General features: G+C 38.7%; 1 long non-coding RNA gene across 1 annotated transcript in view; it reads left to right on the top strand.

Moving 5' to 3' along the window:
- LOC137146848 (uncharacterized) overlaps nucleotides 1-26,705 on the top strand; it is a 72,364-nt gene extending 45,659 nt beyond the window's left edge. The window contains exons 3-5 of the long non-coding RNA XR_010918066.1: nucleotides 11,239-11,281; nucleotides 20,701-20,785; nucleotides 22,405-26,705. This is a non-coding gene — a long non-coding RNA (uncharacterized lncRNA). The remainder of the gene's footprint in view (nucleotides 1-11,238; nucleotides 11,282-20,700; nucleotides 20,786-22,404) is intronic.
- The last annotated feature ends 851 nt before the right edge of the window (nucleotides 26,706-27,556 follow it).

Genomic DNA, 27,556 nt, shown 5'->3' with positions numbered 1-27,556 from the left:
TCGTATATAGCACGTTTCTTCTGCTTTCTGTTTTATCCTGACATAGGCCATTTTTTTAACCTCTTTTATGACTGCATCGCTAGCTTTAACTATTTTATTTTTGGTGTCCTCAAGCTGATGGATTCTCAAGATTGTTTTTTTTTCTGAGTCAAGCTTTCCCACACATTCTCGTTCCACTCACATCTATGCTATAAACATTAGGTGCCCTTTCCCTACGTTCATCTATCAGCTACATGTGGATCGCCACAAACTCTAAATCGTAAGAATTGCTATAATCAGGTCTATGGTGCTCTGTGGAGTAGCAAGCAACCAAGCTGGGTAAAAGTGCATTTTTAGAAACTCAGTCATACAAAGTTGAGTAAAAAAATACTTCAGCTGGAGTGTGTGGTATTGGGTTGTCAAGAAAAAGAAGTGCCCCAAGTTTTCCAAAATATATGAAAACACTGTTCATCCTCTGACTGGAGATTATAGATCTGAAATCTGGACTCCTTCTTTCCTTGCATTACTTTTGCTTGATCTTCATGTGCCCTGTTACATGTATGTTGTACCTTTTACATTTTGTACATACATAGTATTACTTTTTAGCAGATTGTTTGCTTACTGAATGTCATGGCTTTTTAGTCACTGTCATTCCGTTACTAGTTGCTTGGGGTTTGTGTTATTGTATATGCTTTATTTGAAAAGGAAATCAGTAAAATAACATGAGTGCCCACTCCTTTCTGCTCGAAGTATAGAATCATATATCCTTCTTTAGCAGAAGTTTTTCACTCTTGTTTCTATTATCTCATTGTTTTTAAAATTTTGTACATATTTAGGATGGGTTTAGCACATAGGAATTCTTCCTGTTGCAAGACATGCTGGCTTGTTGAATTAGGAGAGAAGAAAAGAAAAAGATTTGGTATAATCATGTTAACATATATTACCCATTTTTAAGGGCTCAGTCACTCTCTCAGCAACTCTTATTAGTTTGTATAATGGTCTGCTAGTACACTGAGATGTTGCAGTGGATAGTTTCAGAGGAGGAAAAGTTCACTATTTGCCTAGAATGTGAAACATAAAATACCTTTCCTAAGCAATCCATTGATAACTCCCAGCTGAAAAGACCATATGATCTACACTGCTGTTTTTAAGAAAGAGTCTTTGTATTTTGTAAGAGAGAGTCTTTAGATTCAGAAATAATTCTACCAGAAAGGAAATGTCAGTGAAAAGACAAGGAAAAGAGAGAGAACAAAATGAGAGAAACTACTTAAAATGATACATATTAATCATATGCCAGCTCTTTACAAACTAACATTATTTTCAACTAGAAGAACAAGACGTTCAAAAGCTATTGCATTCTTCTGTCAATGGAGCCTTGGTCACATGGCTTATTACCACCACTTCATAAAGAAATGAATTAAGGAAGACATACTTGGGTAGTGCAGTGATGGTCATGCTATAGAAACTTAAATAGGTAGAAACCTACCAAAGTCAAACATGGAGCACAGATCTAAGAAGGGCTTCAAGACACACACACACTCTTTCCCTCTCTGTAGGGCATCTGTACCAGATGACTGGCAGATAGCTAATGTGATGCCGATTTTTAAAAAAGGCTTCAGAGGTGATCCTGGCAATTAAAGGCCAGTAAGCCTAACTTCAGTACCAGGCAAATTGGTTGAAACTATAGTAAAGAACAGAATTATCAGACACATAGATGAACACAATATGTTGAGGAATTGTCAACATGGCTTTTGTAAAGGGAAAGCATGCCTCACCAATCTATTAGACTTATTTGAGGGGGTCAACAAACATATGGACAAGGGTGATCCAGTGGATATAGGGTTCCTGGACTTTCAGAAAGCCTTTGACAAGGTCCCTCATCAATAGCTCTTAAGCAAAGTAGGCAGTCATAGGATGCGAGTGAAGGTCCTCTCATGGATCAGGAACTAGTTAAAAGATAGGAAACAAAGAGTAGGAATAAATGGTCAGCTCTCACAGTGGAGAGAGGTAAATAGCGGGGTCCCCCAAAGTTCTGTACTGGGACTGGTGCTGTTCAACATATTCAGTAAGTGATCTGGAAAAAGGGGTGAACAGTGAAGTGGCAAAGTTTGCAGACAAGACAAAATTGCTCAAGATAGTTAAGTCCAAAACAGACTGCAAAGAATTACAAAGGAATCTCACAAAACTGGATGACTGAGCAACAAAATGGCAGATGAAATTCAATGTTGATAAATGCAAAGTAATGCATATTGGAAAATATCATCCCAACTATGCGTACAAAATGATGGGGTCTAAATTAGCTGTTACCACTCAAGAAAGAGATTGCGGTGTCATCGTGGATAGTTCTCTGAAAACATCTGCTTAGTGTGCAGCTGCAGGCCAAAAAGCTAACAATGTTAGGAACCATTAGAAAGGGGATAGATAATAAAATATCCTAATGCCACTCTGCAAATTTAGTGAGGCCTAAATTACATGGAACATGGTCAAAGCAAGGGCAAATCTTGTTTCTGTTAATTGGTGTGAATTTTAATTAGAGTCTGTTATCTTTTTCTTCTTTTCCTCCCTTCCTGGCCATCTGCACAGGGGATGAGGCACTATCACCAATTCTGAGTAAGGCCTTGGTGGGAAGAAAGCATTATCTTCCTTCTCCCCCTGGCATGCCTTTACTTCAAGGAATGTTAGTGTAAAATACTAGTACGCCCACACCTTGAGCTCTGTGTTCAGTTCTGGTCACCTCATCTCAAACAAGGTATAATAGAATTGGAAAAGTATAGAAAAGGGCAACAAAATTGTTAGGGGTATGGAACAGCTTCCATGTGTGGAGAGATTAAAAAACTGGGACTGCTTAGCTTGGCAAAGAAAAGACTGAGGGGGTTATGATAAAGGTCTATAAAATCATGAATGGTGTGGAGAAAGTGAATAAGGAAGTGTTAATTACCCCTTCACGTAACACACAAACCAAGGATCACCCAATGAAATTAATTAGGCAGCATAGAGATGTAAGGAAGTACCCCTTCACACAACACACAGTCCACCTGTTGCCAGGAGGTGCTATAAAGGCCAATAGCATAGCTGGATTGAAAAAAGAATTAGATAAATTCATGGAGGATATGTCCATCAATAGCTATTAGCCAAGATGGTCAGGGATACAACCCCATGCTCTGGGTGTCATTAAACCTCTGACTGCTAGAAGCTGGGTCTGGACAACAGGGAATGGATCACTCAATAAATTGCACTGTTCTGTTCACTCCCTCCTGAAGCATCAGGCATCGGCCACCACTGGAAGACAAGATACTGGGCTAGATGGATCATTGGTCTAACCCAGTACGGCCATTCTTATGTCAAAAAGCTTCGCATAATATGGTTTAATTTTTTAATCTGAAAATCTATCAGTTTTTCACTTGAATCTACTGTAAACATAAAATACAGTTCTACGTATTATACCACATTCATTACTGTAGCGAGAGTAAAACTTTCAAAGGCTTTCAATCACTCAGGAGCCTAAGTTTCATTGAAAGTCAGTTGGAGTCAGCCTCCTAAATCACTTAGATGTCTAGGCACTTTTGAGGACTTTTACTTAACTCGCATTGATTTCAGTGGGTGTTAAGGGCCTAAATGCCTTTTGATGAACTGGGTCTCAGCCTTTGGAAAATTTACCCTTAGACTCATAAGTCACTTAGACGCTTTAGAAAATGTTACCTTGAGCATTTAATTATGCAAGGTCAATACAGATATAACTAAAATTCCTTAAATTATGGGAATTAGTATAAAATGGAATTTTATATCAGAACTACCGCAGGTTTGGTTTTTACAAAAACAGTATGTGACCAAGGAAGTGTTATGAAGGCCTTGGGTTTTTTTTCTATCTCTAATTCTAATCTGGGAAAACAGGAGCTGTGAGTGGAGGTGTGTAGTATACCTCAGAATATAAATCTTACTTTACCCAGCACAAGTGAAAGACGGGGTTTGCTTTCTACTAGGAGTTCTATAAGCACTGGTAAAATGCATACATATAGAGATTCCTGAAACCTAGAAATGAACGCAGCTAAAAAATCCAAACAAAACTCAAAATGAGCTTGAAATTGGGCTTCTAAATAGGTAGTCTGAGTTTTCAAAAGTCCTGAGTGCACAGCATTGTCTATGCAGGACCATGGGAGGCGGAGCTCAAATCCTTGGAAAGCCAGGCTGCTTATTTAACTATGGATTTAGGAATGCAATTTTTGGTTTCCTATTTGGGAAATTCTTATCCACAGTTCTTCTACCCTCTCATGATTGAATAGCTAGCATATTGTGTTCTGAACACCTTTAATTTGGTTTCTGTATAGCAATCATTTACTTTTAGTTTTTCAGTTCTGATTTTAGATATTCCATTTAGGGAAGGGCAAATTCTTACATTGCTGGTTTTAAAAATTCAGTTCAAATGTTAATTGAATTTGTGACCTACTCAGAGGAGTCTCTAAGAAAAGACTGTGTGGGGAGAAATGTAGTGGAAAAATATAGCATACTGTGTCTAGGACAGAGTTTCTGAAGTGGTGATCTGTAGAGTCCTTCTGGTCATCTGTGAAGAGCTGGTAGGTGCTGCCTTTCCTCCTTAATTCCAGCTGCTGATTTTAGAAGTATTTAATATATTTTTACATGACCGGCTACAGAAATGTTACATAAGCACAGATGGGAAGATAGGCCCATTCTTGGGGTACCATTAAAAGCAACTACATATTCAGGCCCTACAATTGGGACATCCCTCAAAATGCAACAAAGAAAAATGTCTAATAAGTCTTTTTTGTAATGATTCACAAACAAAACTGGACTTTGAATAAAAAGGCCTTTGAAAATCCATGTTTAAAGAAGATAAAGAAATTTTGACATTAAAGAATCATTGTTTTTCCCACAACTCTCTCCCAAATAGATTTAGGGTATGATGATATACACACGCTGAATATACTATTGAAAAATAAAAATGAAGAATTGTTAAACAGTAAAAGTGACAGCTTTGATAGTTATATTTTAATAATTGGTAATTATGGGTAGTGAATGAGTTTCGATGAGGTAACACTTAGCCCATGGCCTTTCTGGCATAAGCCGATTCTTCTTTTACATAGAATTGTTGATTTGCTTAAAATGATGTTGTTGCTGACAGAACAAAGGTAACATGTTGTGCTGAAGTTTTGAGGTAAAAACACACAAACTTGTAACAACAAGAAGACTATTGCTGGGACCCAGGAACAGGATGAAACAAAACAATATGACAAAAAACTTGCATAACCAGCAGAATGCACAGAAGTTGGCTAAACTGAAGCTTGCAAATGCATAAGGTATGCGTTGGTTACATGAAAAAAACAAAGGATTGATGTGCTAAAAGCTGATGGGAAAAAAGTAAAAAAAGGTGCAATGTAGATTGGTATATAAATCCAAGTGAACAAGGCTGAAATCATAGAAACACTGGATCAGAAACTGAAGGAATTGATCTGAAGAACCAGACCAAGGAGTCAGAGGAGGCGAGGATCATCATGAACTATAGGTGCCCTGGAATGCGATAACTTGGACTCCCTAACAATTCAATCTTGTCTGTTGTCATTGTCTGGCATTAATATATGTTCAGACACTATAAAGGACAATAATTCTGTCTGAAATTGTATAAGTAAAAACAAAAATTGATTAAGCCGAAATTGGGTGACATGTGATTCTGTTTCCCATTTTAACCCCCAAAACCACAAAACTGTGAATGGCCTGGGTGGTAGCCTATGAGAAAAGTTCTCCATTAAGTTGTGGTCCAGACAGCTGAAAATGTATGCTGTGGGGATATAAAAGAAGCAATAAGTTAAATTGTAGGTGGTGCTGGTAATTTTATAATTCAGGTTGCCCCAGACTTTCATTATAAGATGTGGTTTTCAGTTGCTTATAACTTTGCCAAGTTTTATCTGTCTGAGCTGAAGTGTTCCATGCCAGGAGTCTACCTTATGCTGATTTTTTTCCCCAAAAGGTTGAGCAATTCAGCCATTTTACAAGAACAAGATCAGAGGAAAAATATATTTTCTCAGTGCTCTTTTATTTATTTATTTATTTATTTATTATTTTTGCCATGTTTCATTGAGAATCAATAGCACCTCCATGTTTTAGAGAAGAGACGTTCTCCCCTTATTATTCAATGTGTGGCCTTATTTACCGCCTACTGCTTAAACTCTGCAATATAGAATTATTTTCTACAGGGTGTCTGTATGACACTTACTGCCATAGTATCTGAGTGCTTCACAAACATTAATGAATTCATCTTCACAAAATCCTTCTGAGATTAGATGATAATATTATCCCAATATTACATCTGGGAACTGAAGCACAGAGAGATTAAGACTAAAATTGTCAAGTATCCACTATTTTTGGATTTCCAACTGAAGATGCCTAGGACCAGATTTCTGTTTCGGAGTGCTTAGCATATTTATAGCACTTGGTATGTTCAAAGCACAGCTCCCATTGACTTCAGCTGCACTTGTGAGGGCTCAGCACTTCTGCAAATGGCTGCACTCAGCAACTGAGGAACATATAGTCCATGTGTGAAAATTTTGGTTTAAGTGACTTGCCCAGCATCACATAGGAATTCTGTGGCAGAGGCATGGATAAAAACCGGTTCTCTAGGGTGGCCTTCGGTTCACTGAACCATGAGACCATCTTTTCTCTTTCTCATTCCCTATGCAGCTTGCAACATCTGCAACAAATAAGGCAAGGATCTAGAGACAACAGCCTCTCACTTTACAACCCTTATTCATTCTCTGAGCACCATCTGTTCTGTGCACGGAAGGAGGTGGGGGGCTATGTTGAAAACATAGTATGTGATCATGTAATTAAAGATAATGAATACATGCAAGGAACTGAAATAAGGAGGTAGCATTTCCTAACTTTGGAGTGCTTATCTCTGCAATCTAAATAATATTTTTACATAGGTTTTTGGGTTTATTTTTAGATATGTCCTACTGGGTAGAAGTTGGTCAGACAACGATTTGGCATTCACTGGATGTGCCAAATGAGTATAACTTACACAATGAAGAGGGAAGAGGAGGGATGTTGTAGTAGGAAAATCAAGCCCTTGCCCTATTGTGCATTCTTCAGTCGGCTGCTACACAACCCCTTGTGTCACCGTGACTTACAAATAATGGTTATATTCACTTGACATTATTTTGGTCCAGCTGCTTAGTAGGTGTAAACTGGCATAGCTCATTGAAGTCAGTGGAGCTCCATAGACTCACGGCAGTTGAGCCTCTGGCCCATTGTTTTTCCAAGCTGTAATATGTGTTCAGGGTTATGGGTTTTCTTTAAAACAGTGTGCTGAGACTTCAGAGTTACCCAGTTGTAAACACACAAAGTAACCATCCTTTAAGCAGAAATTCCGCAGTTTGAGTGCACAAATAGACAGTGATGCTCCCTGGTGGGGGCACAAGGCCCGCAGCAAAATGCTGCCCGTGTTAACTACTCCTTTAACACAGCAAACCAGCAAAGTGCAGCCAGTTTCCAGGAGACAGTTTCCCTAGATTATCTGTCACCTTTGGGAAACAGCTTCCATCCAAGAATAATCCTCCACCTTTGTTTCCTTACTTTCTGCTTTTTGACCTCTCTGTGTGGGCAATTTCTCTAAGGAGCAAAATACTTGTCTTGTGTTTAGCCTTGTAATACTCAATCTGACTGGATTCCAGCTATATTCCCTTTAGTGCTGTAGGGAGGGTCGAGGTAGCTATCTAATTTGTTGACTTTTGCAAATCTTTCCTTGGGAAACTCTATTGTGACAACCCTTGTTTTGACCATTTGTACAGTCATCTTCATGGCTCCAGCAATACTGTTTACTAGCTATATGAGTATCAACTGGTGGGGAGAAAGGGGCATGAAAGGGTCATTACAACATCTTTTCACCTTTTGAGAGTGTCTGGATAAGACTTTAGCAGAAACCATTGGCAGGGAGGCAAAAACACACTGATTTATTGCCCAAGCATTTTCAGCATGTACATTGGTATTTTGTCGTGATGCACTTTAAGCATAAGTGAGTGATAGAGGGAGCTAGAATCTGGATGTATATTGCTGAAAGAAGGAGAACTGTATTCTGTCATGGAAAGTATTCTGCTTAGTATTTAAATATAGAAGTAAATATGATGCCTGTCTAATGTCAAATAAAATGCACATACAATTTTTAACCTCTCCTTTGGAAAACCAAGTATGATCCAGTTGTCTGAGACAACAAGGTTATGGAACTCTGAATCGTTTTGGCCACCTCATTAGCTAATAGTTTTGCCATGAAAAATATTTACTGACTTAGCACTGGCTGAGACAGGGTCACATGATCTGATCTGATCTGAACATACATAGCAATCTCTCCTAAACTTAGTAAAGTGAGTGTTTTCTATCTGAGGAATAGGGTCATCGGGGAAAACTGAAGCTGCAACACATTTTAAGGCGAAAGATCCTGTGTTTGAGATACAACTGATTCCATATATACCACAGCATTTATGAGATGTGACTTTTGTTGCTCTTTAGGTTCCTCAGCCATTTTGTAGGAAATGAAATTAAGTGAGAAGGAAAAAATGAAGCAAATATGATAGGAAATTAAAAGTAAACAAAATACTTTAAAACAGGAACCAGATGTCCCCAGAAGTATTGTGACTAAATTGTAAACTGAAAGCGAAGGACAGAAACGAACAGTTAAAACAACGAGCTCCTCTAGATAAACAAACATGTTTTGATATTTGTATTCTAGGCTACTGCATGATGGTGTTAAAGCACACGAGACTATGTATGTGGTACTGTTAGTGAGCTGCAACTCTTAACCTGACAGCCTACTCGTTCAAGTGGCATGTCAGTTGAAACCAGAGTGGTTTAGTGAAGAGTTTTCAGCTTTGGAACTTGCTTTCTCCATTGGTCTGCCAGAGCTTGAACTTGTTGACCTACAAGTCAAGATGCAAAGCTCATCATAACCCTCAAGCTTTCTGGGGGTTGGGAAGGTATAAAATCCTCTGTTGATATATCTGAGAAGATTTCATATTTTGGGCTTTTGTCCTAACTTGCATCTTTACAACTTTTTTCCCCTTTTTAGTACATTTGCCTGGAACTTGGGGTTGGTATATTTTAAAACATAAAAATATATGATCCCTCTTCCAATGACTGCTTTAAAAAGCTTAATTATAGGACACCGTTGAATATGTGATGTTAATGATTGTTGCACATATGAATCTACATATGTTTCAAATTACTTTTGTCACCTTGCCATTAAATCTAACGTTAGCCAGTCTACATGTAGGCCCTTCTACCTCTCAAAAATATTGTTGTCTTAAAGCACTCTTTTAGCAGCATCAGTAGGACTGAAAAAACAACAAGAGTTCTGTAGCACTTTAAAGACTAACAAATTTAATTTCTGCAGGCATAAGCTTTTGTGGGCTGCAACCCACTTCGTCAGATGCAAGAAATAGAAATCAGATAGGGGGTATATATATACATCCAAGGTTAAGGAACAACGATGGGGAGGGTAGATGTTAGCAAAGTCCATTCAGTTAGAGTAGATGAGGTCTATTCACAACTATTAACTGGAAGGTGAGAATGTGTGAACAGTGACAATTACTTCTTGTAATGAGATAACCATTCCAAGTCGCTATTCAGACCCAGTTTGATTGTGTCAAGTTTGCAGATGAGTTCCAGCTCTGCAGTTTCTCACTGAAGTCTGTTTCTGAAGTTTTTTTTTTGTAGAAGTATGGCAACTTTCAAGTCAGCTACAGAGTGTCCTGGGAGGTTGAAGTGCTCTCCGACTGGTTTATGGATGTTACCATTTTTTATGTCTGATTTGTGTCCATTTATTCTTTTGCGTAGTGACAGTCCAGTTTGGCCAATGGCAGAGGGGCATTGCTGGCACATGATGGCATATATTACATTAGTAGATGTGCAGGTGAATTAGCTCCTGATGGTGTGGCTGATGTGGTTAGGACCTGTGATGGTGTCACTAGAGTCAATGTGCGGGCAGAGCTGGCAACGGAGTTTGTTGCAGGGATAGGTTCCAGGGTTAGTGTTCTTGTTGGATGGTGTATGGTTGCTGGTGAGTATTTGCTTCAGGTTGGGGTACTGTCTGTAAGCAAGGATAGGTCTACGTCCCATGGCTTGAGCGAGTGAGGGATCATCTGCTAGGATAGGTTGTAGATCCTTAATGATGTGTTGGAGAGATTTTAGCTGGGGCTGTAGGTGTTGGCCAGTGGTGTTCTGTTGTTCTCTTTGTTGGGTCTGTCCCGTAGTAGGTGACTTCTGGGTACTCGTCTGGCTCTGTCAATTTGTTTCTTCACCTCTCCAGGTGGGTACTGCAGTTTTAAGAATGTTTTATGAAGATCCTATAGGTGTTTGTCTCTGTCTGAGGGATCGGAGCAAATCCGGTTGTATCTTAGAGCTTGGCTGTAGAAGTTATTCTTCACTGTGATTAAACTTTGTGAACACTGCTCTTTGGGAGTTAGTTATGTATGAGTTATAATTCCTGCAGGGAGTTTATGGCTGAACCAGGAGAAAACTAAATTTATTTGTTTTCTAATAGATAGTATTGGGTGGATAGACTTAAAGACTTTTAACCTGGCTGGAAGGAACTAGATTACTATTGTTTGCTTTTTATTGTTTTGTTTGAGAGTGCAGAGTGGAATCCCTGTTAATGTTTGAAAATTTGACTCTCCAAATCTTACTATAAACACTCTCAGAATGACTTTCTGAAAGGATCATCTTTTATTTCTATGAAGAGAGCTTGTTTACTATAAGAGCATTTTTCTTGCTGGCAGAAGGAACCCAGACTAGAATTAAATAGGACAGTGCCAAAGTATTCTCCTATATTTAAAACAAGCAATATATTGAAATTGTAAAACTTAAATAAATCTGTTTACTTGCCAGCTGTTTTCTCATATTGCCTGATCACTGGTTTGTTGTACAGTTGCTTGTTGGATTGCTGCTGTTGTCTTTTTAAAAAGTAAAATGTATTTAATGTATATCTCCCCCCCATATTAATGTGGATGCTGTAAACAAATACAGGTAAACAAGTAGATCAAATTGTTGCCCTCCCAAACTGAAGTGTTCTATTTTTCATAGTTAGCTCTCTCAGTGGTAGTATGGAAGTTCACATTATAATGCATAATAGGAAAAGGCATAAGTTCAAGTGTACTTGTTTTTTAAGAATAATTGTTTAGAAGAGGAACTTTTCCTATAATATTACAAATGTGTGTCATAGGTAAATAACACTATAAACATTTTGTGTTACTCATTTAGAAACATCTTATGGGGAGGAAATCTGATGTGCAGAGCAGACAAGGTACTGTTCTCTTCTATACATTCTGAATGGGGACTGGGGGTGGTGTGGGAAGTGGGAATTCAATAATCAGCTCTGGCACATATGCTTTATAGCCCATGGAGTGAGATGTTCTGTGACATGAAAGCACATCTTTATACAGTCAGAATGCACTTCTGTTTTGGCCTGTGGTTACCACTAAAGGCTTTACTCTAATGCTGTTACTAGGGTCAGCTGTATTATAGTAGGAGTGAGTTATTTATTCACTGTAGTGACAGTTACATTTCATATAGCAGCTGCTGAAGCCAAAACTATTCAGCAAAGACAAAATGTGATAAAACCCCAATGAAATTTTCTTGCAGAATATTAAGTTTTAATTTTTTGTACAGGAATAAATATTTTTCTACTGCTATTTTCAACTTGTGACTGCAGCATTAAAAAATAGTAAACACTATTATGGAATGTAATACATGTAAAATGTGTTTGATGTCACTTAAAATGTTGCATTGTAAAATACAGTTCAGTGATTTTTATGTCTTGTACTGTAAATATATATATAAAAAAAGAATATGTGGAAATGATTACAACTGTATAAATGTGTTCTTCACATGACCTGCCAAATGTTCTGATCATTAGCTGGCTTCATCAAGGGGTAAAACTTCTTTAGTCTAATGACTTCTGTTAGGACTCAGCCTCTCTTGATATGCAGAGAAGTACAACTTAGCATAGATCACTGCTGACCCAGGAAACCACTGACAACACAGGAGAATTGTGAATGGTCCAAATGAAATGGTCCATGAATTGCTTTTAAATTTTAATGGAGCATTTGCTAAGAAAAGTTAGGGAGGGGTCAAATTCTGCTCTTAGTTACAACTGATGAAGTCAATGAGGAATTGCACTTGAGTAGATGAAGAATTTGGTCCAGGGTCTTTATTTTGTTATCACTTATGCATGTGCACGCAACCAACCTCCTTGGTTCAACCACTTCTCTTTCACAAGATCAAAGTATAAAAGCATAGCAAATCACTTTTAAATAGTTAGGATCTTTTGCTTTTGGAACCAAAAATCCTGAGTTTGATTGCTGCTGGCAGCCAGGCCTGTGCAAGTGGGCTCAGCCCATTGGATTAACAGTGTAAAAATACTGAATCGGGTTGTTTGGAATGAGCTCAGGCTAGCTGGGTTAGTATATAATGAAGTGGGTAAGTGTTTGATTGTATTGCTTTGTAGTGGCTGGCTCACAAAATCTAAAACTCCCATGTATTACTGCTCAAGCTAATGAAGATTTTAAAGTGGCAGAATCTTGAGCTTTTTTTAGCTGACGGTTCTGAGCTTGGTATAAATAATGCACATTAATTATTCTTCCTTCTGAATGAGGGCGCTGGCTACTGCCCAACAGTGAATGGTATTTGAGGGAAAAGGATGTAGCTGTTCATACTTAAGGCCCAATCCTACTATCCTTATTAACTGCTAATGACCAATAACTTAATTCAGTTAAAGCTGATACTGACTGTTCTATCTGTGTTTTGTGAGATCCTTCTTTTTCCCATAATGCTGAGGAGAGGTTCTGTGCTTTTCATGAACTGCCAGCAGCAATCTCTGTAGACATGAAGGTAGCCTTTCATGATCATAAATGCTGCATATATAATGAAGCTTCCTCACAGACTTCTCCACAGAGACATCTGAAACTGCAAACAAACATTTCCAAACATGTTAACTACTAGGCCGTAACACTTCTAAAAGAGAATGCCAGAGGTTCAGTATTCATTTTGTTAAGGAAGGGCTTCGTTGATACACGTTAAATATGTCCATTACATGAAATGCAGTTATACTTTGACTTCACATATCACAAACAATTAAATACCAATTTGCTAGTTAAAGACGAGGTGGGCTGTGGCGCCTCTACTTCTCACTTATGTAACATGCAATAAAAATATAGTAACTCTTACTCATTTCTTAAAATACAGCTAAATGTAGCAGACTGAATGTCTGATTTCAAACATATGTTTTACACTTTAGTGTACATTTGGAAAAATGTTAGTCAGAACTAAGTTTTTAGCAAATATATTTATTTAATATACTTAAATGTTACTTTAAGTTTTTAGTAAGTATATTCTAGATAACTGATTGCAATATTGTATCCACAATAACAGCATATTTAACTTGTGCATACTTCTAAAGGAAAACCAAAGAACTACTTCTCAATTTTGAGATATAAATGACATGCAATATTGCATACAGAATTCATACTTATCATCCTGAATATTTCAGCCTGTCTCTTACTGAATATAGTAGTGCTTGTTCCTTATCTTACACAGCAATGTGCAGTAATAACTTACAAATATAGCCTAGTTTCATTGCGAAACTGTTTCCCTGGAGCATGTTGACGAAGGTGACTTTACATTAGAATGGGCTTCCACAGGCCCAGTCATCAGTAGTGGAAATAACCAGTACCATCTCTTTGAAGGTGCTTGGGGGAAGAAAAATGCCTAAATCTTTTTTCATTCCTTTTGAACTTGGGATATCGAACACAAATCTCTGGGCCTGCTTCTCCTTTCACACTGGTATCAATCTGTATATCTTCACAGAAATCAATGAGAGGCAAATCAGACCCTTTGGGTGAAATTTTCACTTCCACTTTGGCTGCTTTACTCCATGAAGAGTCACAGTAACACAAAGGGCCCCCAAAAGCCCCAGTTCTGGCAATGGGGAGGACACCCTTAGGTACTGCAGAGGACAGCCATAAGGCTGCTTCCTGAGAACTCCTCCAGCAGCCCTGATGCAGGGGGCATACCGGGTATAGGAGAGGCCTGTTGGGTCAAGGCCACAGCATGTAGCACCATGATCTGTATGGCAACCTGGGGAGGCTGCAGTAATTTAAACAGGGCCCCAGGACTGTTTAAGTTACACTGGAGAACCTGGAGCAGCCCAGAATCATGGGGGCTTGAAGGTGGCTTAAAGCCACATTTGTCCTCCCCTTCCTCCCACCCCCATCTCCTGGACTGTGAATTGTGTGCTGCATCTCCTCGAGAACAGAATTTTAGCCTTTGTCATTAAAGCTTTAAAGTCAGTTTAACTTGGGTGTCTGAAGGGTTGCTTGATTTTTTGGAAGACCATTGTGATTGCTCAGCTCCCTACTCCTTCTTATAACCATCTCTTTGTTCACTTGATTTTTTTTTCTATTATCTTTGGCAATCTCTCAATGGTAACATTCAACACACCCTTTAGCACAGTTTAGCAAATTAAAAACACACTGGCTCTCCTAATGCCTTCACTTCTGTTACTCATCAAAGGTCATACACAACTCCCCAATGTACTTGGACAAACTGTATTATTGGTGGTGCAGGGAGCAAAGCCTGTTGTTAAGATTATCCAACACTACCTAGCATAAAATCTGGTTTTCGCTTGTTTGTAACTTTCCCAGACTTTAACAGCTTGGGTTGAAATGTTCCATGCTGGTTTCTGCCTGAGGCTACCTGCTTATTATTTTTTTAACTTCAGCTTTTTCTCAGAGTGAGATTATGGAAAAATTCATTGTTTTGCCTGCATAAAAAATATCTTACCGCCTTTTCACTGAGAAGTTGTACCATCCCAATACTTTGGAGAAATGACCAGAAATTTGGCAGGAGGGTAATTTTTATGTTGGATGTTTCTTTCACCATCCCCGTGAAAATCTTGACTAAGTCATGAGCCTTTGAATAACTTAGTTCTCACAGGCTCAGTAGAATCTTACTAGAGTTCGGCATCTGAATTTTTCAAAGAGTCTGTCTTGGCTGAGCATGCTCCATTCTCTCATGGCTTTTACATGTGACCAGACTTTGAACATCCCAGCCCCACATGGCAACTGAGCACACTCCATCCCAGCGATGCAGAGGCTAAGCAGGACTTCTGTGCTTGCTTCTTCTGTCTGCCAAGGACTGTGGTGCTGGGCACCAGAATAGAGTAGGGATACAGGCAGCATGAAGGAGGAAGCTGCAGAGGGGTGAGGAGCTGGGCCTGGGGTGAGGCAGGTGTGTGTGTCTGGGACCAGGATGTGAGACTGATGATGAACAGAGACTAGAGGAACTGGGACAGAAAGGGGTAGGCTCTGGTGGGAGAAACAGGGCAGAGAAGAGTCTTTGACCACTTGAGTACACTTGCCTTAGAACCTGGAATAGAATCAAGGATTCCAGTCTCACCATTCCACAACTGGAAGGAAATAGCTGTGAAACCCACTAGCAAAATGCGTGCCTCATCTCCCTCAGCTGATAACCTCCTACTGCTAACAGTAACTCTGTTAGGTCAGGTGGCAGAAGTATGTGCTGTGGATTTAAAGCTTCTACCCTGTAGATGACCTGTGTTGTAGTCAGTGTGGTTCCATAGGATAAAGATTTTTTTTTCTAGTTTAATTTATTAAAACCTAGGAAATAACATACAAACATACTATGTTAAAAGAATGTTATTAAGGTTACAAAATCGAGCACTCAGAACTAGGAAATGTCAGAAATAAGGTTGCCTTTGCAATCTTAATTTGGTCCCTTTGTGCATGTGTTTTATGACACAGTTTTTCATTACATGTTCAACAGGACGCCCAGCATGCAGCACAACTCATGGGTAAAAAGTACATCAAAGCAATTGTTTGATATTCAGCAACGCCTCTCTTCCCAGTTGCCTCTGCCCTTCAAAAAACTCTATTAAAATTTTTATTTATTTTTAATTCATTTTCAACACTATGGCCATGAAGCACAACTGAGACACGCCTCTTCTCAGCTGAGTCCATTCCTTTGCATAAACCGAAATAAGATGCACAACCTAATTATCATGTCTTCTATTTTGAGTTCTAGAGAGACACATAAGCCTCTCAATCCTCCTTGACAATGTAGTATTTTTGGAGTCTCCTGATGATCCGCTACAGATATCCTAAAAAAATTATTCTAAACTGAAATATGAATAGGTAGGTCTTAGAAGAGAGGCTCTATTTTTAGTTGTGATCTAGATTTTTCTTTTTGTTGTTTTTTGTTTATATATGCCAGCTGTTTTTTTAAAGTCTGTTCGCTGCCCAGTGCTATGATTGGAATAATTTCTTATTTCTTGCTACCTACAAGGATTCCTAGGCAAACAAAAGGTGACATTCTGGCCCGATTCAAATCAATGGGAGATTTGCCACTGACTTGAATGGGGCCAGAATTTCTCACACAAGCTTTACATGGTGTCATAAGCATTACAAACCAATGGCCCTTTGTCAGGGCTGTCTTGCTTTCTCTCTTATAAAGTGTGTACATCTTCTACCTTTTGTTTTAGATATATTATGCTTTACGTTGGTCTGGTTGATGTGTTCAGACAGGTATTTGTTTTCCTCACTGAATTATGCTGATTGTCTTATATATCTGTTTTCTCTGGGCCACTCATTTCTCTTCATGTTTATCAGGCCTTCCTCTAGGATTACAGCAGGCATTCTGTTTTTCTGATACTACTTACTCATAAAATAACTAATTTGTTTGGATTCCCGCTTCTCTGCTCTGTTCTGTGCATCTGCTCTCAGTCATGACAAAGGTAAAGAAAGCATGAACATCTTACTTATGGCTCCCCTACTTGCTGCAAATGTTCTGGTAAATCAGTGCTATATTATTTCTCTGTATTATGCCTGATTTCTCCCACTAGCTGTGAGCTCTGCTTCTTTGAAACCAGATGCCATGGTTTCCATTGTTGCCTCTTTCTGCATAGCGTCTGACTTGCAAACCTACATTCTCACTACGGTGAAACCATCTGCTACATGTAGGGACTTAACAGCACTAGGCATAATGTTTCTTTATAGCTATTTACAAATGTGCTCAAATACTGCAATATAATCAGACATAATAGGATTTAAATGCCCGTTCAATGTATAGCCCTACGGTAAGGCCATTTTCACATAATCTTGCATTGGATTACATTATATTATATTGAATTTCATTTTAGTTCCTGTTTTCTGGTGTCATGCAGGAAATCAGCTATCAGTATCTGTTCGCACAAATGTGTTTTTAATGGTATGGTGAGTGTTATGAAGTTCAAACATAGTTGAATCTAACTTAATCTTTCTGAAGACTCTATTTTAACTAGTATTTCAACATATCTTCCTGTTCTGTTTAGAACTGCTAACTCCAGTTCTCAGAGACTCATAGACTCTAACGTCAGTAGGGACCAATATGATCATCTAGTTTGACCTCCTGCACAATGCAGGCCACAGACCCTCACCCACCCACTCCTTTAATAAACCTTTCACCTATGACTGAGTTATTAAAGTGCTCAAATCATATTTTAAAGACTTTAAATCCAACTGCAAGTGAGCCATGCCACAGATGAAGGTGAAAAAGCCCCAGAGCCTTTGCCAATCTGCCGTGGGGGAAAATTCCTTCCTGACTCCAGATTTGGCAATCAGTTAAATCCTGAGCATGTGGGCAAGATTCACCAGCCAGACACCCAAGAAAAAATTCTCTGTAATAACTCACAACTCACCCCATCTAACATCCCTTCACAGGCCATTGGCATATCTACCACCAGTAGTCAAAGATCAGTCAATTGTCAAATTAGGCTATCCCATCATACCATCCTCTCCATAAATTGATCAAGCTCAGTTTTGAAGCCAGCTAGGTTTTTTGCCCCCACTGTCCCCTTGGGAAGGCTATTACAGAACTTCACTCCTCTGATGGTTAGAAACCTGCATCTAATTTCAAGTCTAAACTTGTTTATATCCAGTTTATATCCATTAGTTCTTGTGTCCACATTGGTGCTGAACTTAATTCCTCTCCCTCCCTGGTATTTATCCTTCTGATGTATTTATAGAAAGCAATCGTATCTCCCGTCAACCTTCTTTTGGTTAGGCTAAACAAGCCAAGCTCTTTGAGTCTCCTCTCCTAAAGCAGGTTTTCCATTCCACTTATCATCCTAGTAGCTCTTCTCTTCACCTGTTCCAGTTTGAATTCATCTTTCTTAGGCATGGGGGACCAGAACTGCACACAGTATTCCAGATGAGATCTCACCAGCATCTTGTACAGTGGTATTAACACCTTCCTATCTCTACTGGAAGTACCTCGTCTGATGCATCCTAGGACTGCATTAGCTTTTTTCATGGCCACATCACATTGGCAACTCATAGTCATCTTGTGATCAACCAATGTGCCCAGGTCCTTCTCCTCCTCTGTCACTTCCAACTGATGCGTCCCCAGTTTATTGGAGAAATTCTTGTTATTAGTCCCTAACTGCATGACCTTGCACTTTCCACTATTAAATGTCATCCTATTTCTATTACTCCAGTTTACAAGGTCAACCAGATCTTCCTGTATGATATCCTGATCCTTCTCTGTATTGGCAATACCTATCAACTTTGTGTCATCCGCAAACTTTATTAGCGCATTTCCACTTTTTGAGCCAAGGTCAGTAATAAAAAAGTTAAATAAGATTGGTCCCTGAGGAACTCCCACTAGTAATCTCTCTCCAGCCTGATAGTTCACCTTTCAGTATGACCCATTGTAGTCTCCTCTTTAACCAGTTCTTTTTTACTCCTTATAATATGGACTATAAAATGGCTTGATTTATTCCTTTTTCTTACTTAGGACCCTTTGCTTAGGTATTTTGGACAATATTAAGAGCTAGATCTAGGTGAAGCAGTAATAGTCCTTTGGTCTCATCAGAGGTGAACTTCCTAACGAAATAGAACAGTTTGAGCCCTGAAGTGGGAACATTCAGTCAATATCACTAACAAGCAATAGATGATGCCACAATTCACGTGTGTACCCACATTGTGGCTCTGTGAAGGAAGTAGGGACCATGTAGGTTTAGTTCAGCTAGATATTAGAGATCTGTATCTAGAACAAAAGGAAAAGTCACACTTAAAGAACAGTACCGTTGGTGTATGTGATGAGTGCGTAGGGACTGTCTGCTCAGAATGAAATTTTTGCTGCAAGTTTTTTGTACTATTATTTGTCAAAGTATCTATCTAAAAAAGAAATAAAATGGGCTCTTCACTCAGTACTATTCATGTTCTTATACAGTCCCATCACTGATGTATCTGAAAGCCTCCAACGCTGTTTGAAAGCTGTTACTGCAAGTTTCTGTACATACTGTCTGATGGGGCTTGCTGTGGACTAACAAAACCCTGGACAATTGGCTGACGACAGTGCAGTGTTTTTCTCCTAATGGTGCTTGCGACTGGAAAGCTGGGCTTCTCACTTTCCTGCCTCATTGTGCATCATTTACATTATTTTTCAAATATCTGTATATGGTTGCTTAATGTAGCTTTATTATTTCTTCCAGAAATCTGCATGTTTTTCATATATACCCATTTTATAGATTATAAGCTTGTTTGAAGTTTTCCACTCAGTTGTTTGATGGGGAGTAGATGTGTTGAATTTGCCACTTAAAACACATTTATGTTGGCTCCACAATTACACATTTTATGCAAAAAGGAGGGCAAGTTCGTTTTATGGAGGAATGAATTACACTGTCTGTGAAGTACTTCCACAGGTGTCACATAAAGATTTTCCTACAGGTTAATAATACATTAACACTTATTATCCCTAGAACCCTTTGAAAATATTAAAGAATCTTCACAAGACCATAGCTCTTATCCATAATTGGCAGAAGGGGAAACTGAGGCAGAGAGGTTGATTTGCCCAAGATGTCAGTGAAGTGCTGTTAAACCAGAATGAATCATTACAAATGTTCTTATAGTACCCATGACTGTAGGATCTGACCAGGCAGGTGAAGTTTGGAGTTTCCTGTTCTCTAATCAGACCAGTAGACCCCACCCCTTTCAACATCTTTTTCTGCAATTTTTCAGTGTTTCCTGGTAGTAATATTGTTAATCAGGAATAATGTATTTTAAGTAGCTGTCCTTGCAACCTGGCAATCACAATCCATGAATACTAAAATAAAAACGATAGAATCCCACTCCCATTAGCCCAACTGCAAATTCTCAGTGTTTAAACAAACATTAAATTATGGAGGGAAGAAGGGAGAATGTGTGCCTTAGGTATGGCAAGAAGAAAGATGGAGACCAGAACCCTTAAGGGCTTCTCTTCTACTTTTAATATACTGAAAGGGGATTCTCATGACTCTTTGCCACCTACACATGATCAGCAACCTTATTTGTACACACACACGTTCAACGCACCTATTAGAATTATTTTGTGTTCTATTCAATATTGTTGACTTTGGGAAGTCTGGACAGCTCAATGAATTGGTAACAGGATCTAGTAGTCCCTCATCACTAAACTGCCTGTTGAAATCCAGCCTTTAGGCTGAAGGATGTTACTATTTCATATAGTGCTGCTTAATATTTGGCGGGTATGATCCCATTCCTAGTGGACAAGTATTCAAAAACCACTTTCACAGAGGGCACTATTTACATGCTTGTTTTCCCCAGTTAGCAGAGCAAACAAGAACTGAATGGACATGTAAACTGAACTGTTCTCAAAATCTTTCTCCAGAGATGGTCCTTCCACCCACCTCGGGTCAGAGTTTGGGCACAAGAGAGGACAGTATGGAGACGCTCATACAATAGATGTCTATTCTGTAAGTAAATAGAGGACTTTGGTATCCAGGAATGCCAATCCATCCTCTTTCACTAAAACTAAGTTCACATGAAAGATCTTAATAGATTTATTTTAAAAAATTGACTTTTAAAAATAATAATGTCTCAATTAGAGTGTTTCAAGTGTTAAAATGTTCTTAGCTTAGCAGCAACTCGAGCATGGAAGTTTTCATAATACCCTCTCTAAAATGTGTTTGCTGATCTTTAGAGAGAGAGGAAAAAACTGACAGAAATCCAGTCTGAATTAATGTCCAGATTGCTGAGAGGAGCTGAAGAATATAGTAGTCTGACAGCTAGTGACAAAAAGTTATGTTCATCTACTGTTTGAGGAGGCAAGCGAAGTACACAGAAGGAAAGGATGCCTGTTAGGAGAACTTGCACGATAATGTAGCAAAATGCATGTTGAAAATATATTTATGCCCAGGAAAATTGCCTGCTCTTTAATGTGCTCTTTCTGCGTTTTTAAATAAACAATCAAATCTGTTCTTGCACTGGCAGCTTCACATGAACGACATGTGTTTCAGCATCTTAGCCAAGGAAACTCAACTCCCCCATTTCCTTTCTCCATTTAATTCAGTTCAAATGCCATGTGGGGTGCACACAGCATGCATTATTTTTAGTATTTTCCAGGAGATCTATTGCTTATGGATTGACAGCATGGAAACACTTACAGCACAGGCACCAAGCAGTGCAACCCTCCCTCCTCACCACGATGTTTCGCCCTTCAACTGGAATGACCATATGTACAGTAGGAAGGTTGTTTTAGATTTTGTTCAAGCCCATTCAGTCCTTGATTTTCAGGCTGAGACTGCCAGCAAGGTTGCTGCTTAATGCCAATTGTGGTGGCTTTTGTGGCATGAATCCCCATTAGTTGTGTACTGGATCATGGCCTCTAGCTCACTTTGCACACCAAACAGCCGTCTGATGGTGAAGACCCACCAAGTACATCTACAGTGCAATTTAACATGTAACTGTAGCGTGGATGTGTCAGGCTGTGCTAACTTTAATCTAGGTAGCTCAGATGACAGAAGCAGTGAAGAAATGGCAGCACAAACCTCAATGCAGACTAGCTTCCTAAATACATACCTTGCGTCCTTGGCCCAGGCTTGTACCAGAGTGGCTAGCCTGTGCTGAAGCCTGTGCCACTATGTTTTCACTGCTCTTGTTACCTGAACTACCTAAGTTAAAGCTAGCACAGGCAAGCATAACCGTGCTGCACTTACACCTTAAATTGCACTGTAGATGTAGCCTTAGATGCTACTGACCAGGGCTAGATTTAAACTGATGTCCCAGAACTGAGAGGCTTTATGTTCAATTCCCAAGTGCTTGAACTCTCCAATACATCAGTAAGAATTCATTTCAAAACACTTGCATCCCTACTTAAGTTTCTCTAAAGACACACCTATGCCTCCTGAAATGGGACATGAAGCTTATAGCTAATTTACTTTTGTAGATGAATCTCTGTCAAATCTAAACAACACTGCATTTACGTTTTCTCCAATGTTCTCAGCATTTTGCTTAAATGTTTTAAGACAGATATGTGTAAAATATCTTACAAAATTATAGGAAATTATTTGATGGCTCTTTATTATTTTTCCAGGGTTATTGTTTGCTCCTATCTTCCTGCAGAAGTTGCTGAGCTACAATAAGACAGTGGGTGACAAATTCTTCACATAGTGATCAAGGTATATGGTAATGGTGACTAGGTGATTTTCACTGTGTGTGTGTTTTCAGAGAACTCCCTTCACTGTTATAAACTTTGATTGTTGCTGAAGGCAGACATGGGTGAGATGAGCAAGCTTTAAAGGGAAGTAAACAAAAGAAAACTCAAGCAACATAACATTTATGCTTGTCAAATAAGATGGATCACCTCTGTTTATTCAGACAGAGATGTCAGATTATATGCAAGAGTGTTGTGAGAAGCCACCTCTAAAACCAATCCCACTAACCTAGAAAATGGACAGACTGTCTCCTGGTGACTGAGACCTTCTGACAAGTATCAAAGTATGTGAAATTGAAGGCTTGCTGTGTCACCCTTTGCTGAAAACAAAATTGGATTCATACCATCCCTCTCCTTCACCAGTGCTTTCTGGTTTTTTAACTGTTTTTCAACTCATTACTACACTCTTGACATTTTTGGAATTTTCCTACCTGGAAGTTGTACTGCAGTTGTTCTCCAGAGGACGCAGCTGGTATTCAATATATTTGTCAGGTCAGTAGAACTAAGATTTTTGGTTAAATTAATCCAAACCTAAATGAATGTTGCATTTATTTGGTAACCCACACATTCTGCATTTGGGGGGGATGTGTTTGTGCATAATCTGTCCGCAATTGCCAGGTCATGTCCAAAAACTTGCCTTTCTTTTCTACATAGGATCTTTAAGATCCATCCTTTTCACTTTGGTCATAGAGATATAACATTTGCTCTTGTCCCATCTTGATAACTTCCTTCTCTGTGGCCTTTCTACTAGCCACAGTGACCTGCTCCAGTCTGTACAAAGTGCTGAAACCAAGATTTTCTCCCTTGTCCACAATTTTGACCACAGTAGCACCTCTTAGAATCTCTTCACTGTGTTTCCCAGCTACACACAACCAATGCAAACTTACTGTCATTGTCTTCAAGGCCCTACATAGCTCTATCCCCCCGCTTATCTGACTGTCTCTTGTGTCTTCCCAACCCCCTCCTGTATTCAATTAATCAAAGGATGCCAGCTTTGTCACATTGCTTGTCACCTTCTCCCACAACTGATTTTACATTTACTTCCACACTGCCTCTCTACGCATGGAAGGCCTTGCCCTGTGCTGGTCTGCAAATCAACTACCTGCTCTTCTCTTAAATCCTCCTTGGAGATCTACTTCTTTTTGGATCTCCAAGGCTTGCAAGAAATTTGTCAGTTAAGTTTTCTATTTATTCGTCCTACATATTTGTGAAAAAATGTGCTACAAACTGTCCTGCATAGTGTACACTAATATTGCTGAGTTAACATGTAGCCTTAATCTTGTCATCTAACTTTCCTTCCTAATGTCTTGTTAATATCCTCACTGTTGTATCCAAAATTTGTTTGTGAGCTTTTGGGTAAGGGATCTTGTATTTCCATCTGTCCTGGGAGGTGCCTAGCACATGCTTGGGTAAAGTTGATAAATATTTGCTCAGGAAAACTTTGGCCGCAAGAACTTTTCCTCCCTCTCCTCACCTCCAGAAAAGCAATAGGGTCTCCATTAAGTTACCTAAAGCTAGAAATTAGGTCCTAGGGCTCATTAGAGTGGGGGCAGTAGAGTAAGGAGAAGGCCATGGTGGGGTTTCCCTTAGTTTGAGTTCAACGATACTTAACCTCTAACCTAGTAAACTTGTAGGAGTTAGTTCACATCCATCGCCTGTGAACCAAATGCAGAGTTTGGTTTTTGAACCCCATTTGTGGACTGAACCATCTATGGTTTGTATAACCTTAACTGTAACCTCTCTTGATTCCTAATCTAATATTTTCTCTACTAGTTATCAAAATATGGTCTTGAGCCTTTCTAACGGAGGCTTCAGGCTTTCAGTTTAAAGCGATAAATGTTAATAAAAGCCTGCCAAAATATAAAACTAGACTGACTATGAAATTCTGATTGTTGTTTAAAATCTACCAAAACGTTGCTTTGTTAGTAGTAAACTCCTTATGGAGATTTGTTACATGCCACATTTGGCCAAATTGAATAAGTTACAGCACTAGACTGGACAACAATGTGATAAATTACAGAAGAAATTCATATTTACTGAAAAATTATCATTATTACAAACCCTTGTCTACAGTACCAAGTAAAGACTAGGGTTGGATGAACCACTTCAGAGGCAGCAGACCTGACTCTGATCTTTATTCATTTTTTGAAAAAAACCCAAACCAAACAATTTTTGCAGCTCAAAAGTTCATTTAATTCAACTCATTTGTCATTCTGCTCTGTTGTCTGAGAGAAGAAGTACTGAGATGCTGTGAGAGGATGCTCTCCTACAAGAGCAGAAATGCTGTATGAGAAGCTGCTCTTATGAGACTCTCATGCCTACTTGGAAGTAAATGTGTTCTCACAAGAGATCCAGTTCTCATTAGAATTTCACCCAGCTTTGTCTGTCCACAGACTCCAGAAGTTCAGATACAATAAGCATACAATTCTGAGTTGTTATCTGAACCAAATTTCTTGAAAATTGTCCATCACTAGCGAAAATGCTGAAAGTTACACTACAACCCAAATTATTTCCTCCCAAAAGTTTCCACAATTGACTGTCCAGTCTGCAATTAGGGAAGTGCCATGGCAGCTTCTGCTATGCATGGTAAGTAACATTCCCTAAAATGAAACTGATACAAGTCCAATGATGAGAAGTTAAGGAGTTAAAAATTCCAGTAAATATGCTCTAGATGAAACTGAACTATGTTGGTGTGAAGTCTCTGAATTCTATTAGTTTTGACAACCTCAGTTATTCTGGTGCTTCTCATCATCTGTAAAGTTAACAAGGGCTGATAAGAGATGATGAGACACCACACCGGTTGTATTTCAGAACTCATAAATATTTCACAATACCATTTTCTTACAATCAGATACATTAGTTTGTCGAGCGTAGATGTTGCTGAATATTCACTCAGTGCTGAGGTTTAACAAAGGCACTGCACGGATAAACATTTTTAAATCAGCAGATATGAGCCATGAGTTGGTGCTACCTGCTCCACAGTTATTTGTTTTCAAATGCATGTTCTAATTTTAGTAAAATTGTTGATTTTTGACCTCTAGGAGCTGCTGATGTCTTGCTTTTAAAAATATTGTTACGCTTCATAGCCACCAATCCCTGCCCCCCCATTGTTATCGCTTTTCATTTTTTGAGCTACTTCAAAATTTCACTCCATAGTCAGATACCCAAGGGTGAATTTAATTTAGAACAAACCTTGGTCTTGACAGAACAAATTTTACTAGGTGATCAAAAAATGCAACATACAATTTACTCAGGCTGCACTTCAACTAGAGATACTTAAGACTCTAAAAATTAAGTAAAGCTGCTGTATCTTTGAAGCAAAAAAAAAAATTATATGAAATACAGTGTGGCCAAACTCTCCCCAAAGTAGCAGTTATTCTTTCTCCTGCTATAATAAGATGGCGCGCACAAATATCACTTGATTAACAGCTGCAGTGTTAATTTCCCTTTTTGGTTGCTTGACTCACAGCAAGAATCATGTCAATGCAGCAGAGAAGCAATTAAATTGATTTTAATCTTTGCCAGAGAAGATAACATGCCTCTTTCTTTTCTCATTTAAATAATTAAAGTTTCAGCAGGTATTATTTCTGTCTTTAAAGACATTGGTATCTTAATGTAATAGAATTCTTGTAATTATACACTTAATGGTTCTTAATAAGTTAATCATGGTTTTTCATTTAAAATGTGTGTATATGTATATATTATTTATTAAACTTTTATTTGCTTTTGCAGTTATACTTTTAAGAGGATGTAAAATATAAAAAGGGAAATTCTAAAAAAATTCCTTTCTCCTTCTCATTCCTTATATTTTGCCTTTCGAATTTTTATTTTAAGCAATATTGTCACACTTCTACAAATGTTCAGAAATCTTTATTAAACAAATTCTCATTAAAAGGAAGGTGATGCTTTTAGTTGTCTCACTACAATGAAGTACTGTGGTGAAAAAACTTCATATAATGAATAAAAACCAAATATTTTAATATCAGTGCCATGGTACGAACTCCACTTCAGTAAAAGCACAATAAATTCTATTGCACCCTTTTGACCTGAGTGGCTAGTCAAACTTTTGGGGCAAACTCAGTTATGCTTTATTTTAAGTGTGGTCCCTTACTTATCTTAAATGAAGGTCACATTCACACATCATTTTCAACAAGGTTTTCACTCAAACCATAACAAGGTTTAACCCAGTTCAAACAATATTGTTACCCCTTTTGGCCTGAGTGGTTAGCCAATATTTGAGTTCTGACGGGTTGTTTACATTAGTAGCAAAAACTGATGGTGGTGTCAGGTAGTCCTTTCATGCAATCCAGTTTATTTACAAAGAGTGTACATGAAATCTTGTTTTCCTGAACACAGGAGGAATCAAACAGAAAGCAGTTTCTTTGTTCACATTTCCAAGCCTGACTTCCCAGCCAGGCCCAAAAGCTTTCTTTCTTCATTTTCTTTCAGGGCCACACTTCCAGTGCTTCATTGGCTGCTTCTCCTGCCTCTTTTGTTGCTTCTGACTGTTTCAGGTCATTGACACACATGTACACCTCCAACAAACAATACAGTGAAACCCCTTCTGCCTTAATAGCTCAGTTCCTGAACAGCCTTGTATGTGGCCTGTGTTTTGGTTGGCGGCTCCTATGGTTTCAGCTATCTTACACTTAAATAGAACTTTACTGTTTCTTACCTGTATCCTGAATGAAGAGCAGCTACCAACTTCGAAGAGGGTGAAATTTGGGATTATGATATTTTTGTAAAATGGAAGACATTTTAGTTTAAAAAAATTGCAATGCAAATGATTACTCAAAAATGTGTGGAGAACATTCATTCTCTTTTTAGCATTTTGAGCTGAATTGCTTGGTAGGCCGTCATTGGTCACGTGATATTTTTTAGTTGGCAGAGCGCTACCCCAGGTTAGCAGAAGGCACACAGATTTATTTTGTGAGAGGAATGCCTACATATTCTATGTGCTTGCTCTTGCCCAATCATCTCTCATACAGTAAAAGCCATGGGAAAGGGGCTTTTTGTAAGGGGAAGATTCATG

The sequence above is a fragment of the Emydura macquarii genome, unplaced genomic scaffold, assembly GCF_026122565.2.
Source record: "Emydura macquarii macquarii isolate MOO-44397 ecotype Brisbane River unplaced genomic scaffold, CSIRO-AGI_Emac_v2 contig_480, whole genome shotgun sequence".
Taxonomy (NCBI): domain Eukaryota; kingdom Metazoa; phylum Chordata; order Testudines; family Chelidae; genus Emydura; species Emydura macquarii.
The sequence above is the reverse complement of the archived record's forward strand: the minus strand, read 5'-3'. Positions and strand labels throughout refer to the sequence as shown.